The sequence below is a fragment of the Hypanus sabinus genome, chromosome 12, assembly GCF_030144855.1.
Source record: "Hypanus sabinus isolate sHypSab1 chromosome 12, sHypSab1.hap1, whole genome shotgun sequence".
Taxonomy (NCBI): domain Eukaryota; kingdom Metazoa; phylum Chordata; class Chondrichthyes; order Myliobatiformes; family Dasyatidae; genus Hypanus; species Hypanus sabinus.
Window position 1 is genome coordinate 22,006,633 of NC_082717.1, and position 2,804 is coordinate 22,009,436.

A 2,804-nucleotide genomic window follows, 5' to 3' on the forward strand; every position below is an offset into this window, starting at 1 on the left:
TGGAACGCAGCAGGCCAGGCAGCATCTATAGGAAGAAGCACTGTTGACGTTTTGGGCTGAGACCTGTAAGGACGGATTGAGTTGCCTGGGGCTATACTTTCTGGAGTTTAAAAGACTGAGGTGGATCTTATAGAAACATGCCGTATATAAAATTACGAAGGGGATAGGATAAAGTTAGGAGGCTAGAACTTGGGGACATAGCCTCAGGATTCTGGGGTGGGGTGCAGGAGTGCCAGATTTAGGATGAAGATAAAGAATGACTGTTCCTCCCAGAGAGTAGTACATCTGGGATTCTCTGCCCAGTGAATCAGCAGAGGCTGCTAAATATACATATTTAAGACACAGTTACATAGATGTTTGAATAGTGATGGAATTAAGGGTTTTAGGAGAAAGGCAGGTAGTTGGAACTGAGTCCATAATCAGATCAGACTCAACAGGCCAGACCACCGACTCTGTTCCGATGGCTTATGTTCTTTTGTCCAATGGATTCCTGGACAGGCCAGAACTGTGGTTCCCCTTCTGTCATTTCAGAACTGGCTGGTTAAAACTGATAAAGCCCCCTGAGTATGAAAGATTTGCTCATTGATGACATGTTCAAAATGCACATCTGGTTTCAATCATACATCTGTAAAACGACTCTATTGTAAACAGTTGGAACAGAATATTGTAATCATCAGGGAGGTCCAGAGCGGGGCAGCATTTATTAAAGGGGCAGTAACTCTTCCAAAAGGACAGGTTTCACTATTTCTTCAGGACTGAGTAAAAATAGTCTCCTTTTGGGGAATACCGGTGCAGTAGTCATGTTATTGGGATAGTAATCCAAAGGGTTGCAATAATGATATACAAAATGCATGTTCCAAGTTTGCCCTGAACTTGAAGTTGATCTTTCAAACATTCAGGAAAGAATAGGCAGTATCCTGAATGTGACCATGAAGCGATCAGATTGTTGGAAGTCCACAAATGGTCCATAGATGCCCTTTCAGGATGTCTCCTGTTTGTAACTCCAGATCCACCCAATGCTGTAGGCACTGAAACATTGTCTGGAGGACATTTAAATGAGAACACTGCAGTTCAAGACCCATCTTCCTCTCTTGCCTGCTGGGGATTAGTAAGAAATGACAACCTCGACTAGAGTGAGTACAAAGAATACTTTTGTTCATGAAAAGATTGCACATAATTCAGTTGATGATGCATTTTGTATTACGTTATGTTCTTGCAAACAAATACAAAGTAGATCGACAAAATAGTCTTCCACAAAAATTACTTTTTAAAAGTCAGATTAGATCACCAGCTCTGGGAGGAACACATTGTCATGCTAATGGGAGAGTTTTGAAAGTAGAAGTCTGCTTTGTTTTCAGAATATGTGAAACATCTTAGGATAGGACAACATAGTTGAAAAACCACAAAACTAAAATTTGTACCAAATGTGTGGCTTTGTACTTTTACTATTTGTTGAAAATAATTAGATTCCTTTCAACCACAGTTTAAACTTTCCAATTAGATGATCTTAACTTTGATCCAAACATTTTAAATAAGACCTGACAGAAGATGAAAATGTTCGCCCACTGTTCACCAGAACATTACTCTGCACAGAAAATTATTATAGTGGAAATGTGCATACTGGAATATAAAAACATAAATTGTAGCCCTGAAATTCTATCAAGATGCAGATGCTTGGAATTTTCTCTTCTGGGATCTTTCAGCTCAGTCATAACTTGATGCCATCAAATATATAATTTTTTCTGTTTCCTTGCCTTATGTTAACTGGCTTGGTGAATTTCTGCTGCAGCAAAGATGCTAAATAAATGTTGTGGTTAAATGAGGAATGCTTGTCTTGGACAGCACACTGTTTAAAGAGTCCAGTTCCCTGACAATTTTCTGGACCTTCAAAGAATGAGAATAGCCTTGATTCACAAATGGTCATTTCCCCCTGTATTAGCACTTCCTTCTCAGTAACCTCTGATACTTCAGTTTGAGTGTACATTGGGAAGCACTATGAAACGCAGTTCCAGCACTGCAACAGGAAAGATAGCTCAAATGCACTGGAGGCTGTGTGTTGGGCATCCAGACAGCCAAGTAAGAGAATCAACATCTGTCAGGCATGTGTGAAACCCAAACACGATTATGTGATCTATTGCCAGTGCTAGAAAGGAAATATTAGCCTCAACTGTGGCCCCTTCAAGGAGTACCAGTGGTGAAGAAGTGATGATAGAATCAGCTCAGCAATGAGTTCTTCTGTGACCTACTGGCATTTATATTGTCACCATCACCATTCACCATGGGGACGGTACCCAATGAGGTTATCAGCAGTTTGATGAGGGGTTATTAGAAAAATATCAGAGAACATTAGCCTTTAGAATGGCACAAAAATCACTTAGCACAATATGTGCGATAAACATGTTGTGCCACCTTGGCTTGTTGCTGAATGTTCTTAAAATAGCTTCATTTGTTTCAATTCTGAAATAGCAGCAGCCATTCATAATCTTTCAGTGATCCGCAGAACATTTTCCATTAAAATAATTTAATGCTATGTGTGTTTAACAAACCATATGGAATTCGCTGACGTTAACTGTTTTTCCAGGGGAAACTGAAGCAGCTTTAAAATGTCTAAGAGCTCTCTATGTTCAGTTAGGATTGCATTTTTTTAAAAAAAGCCTGAACAGGAGCATAGCCAATAAACACAATAGATCTTGGTAAAGATAATCTCATTCTTCATTTGCCAATCAAATGGAGTCTGGAAATGACGTAAGTGCAAATTCAAAGCTTTTTAAGTGCCCTGAAGGTTCTGATTTGACTCACAAAAT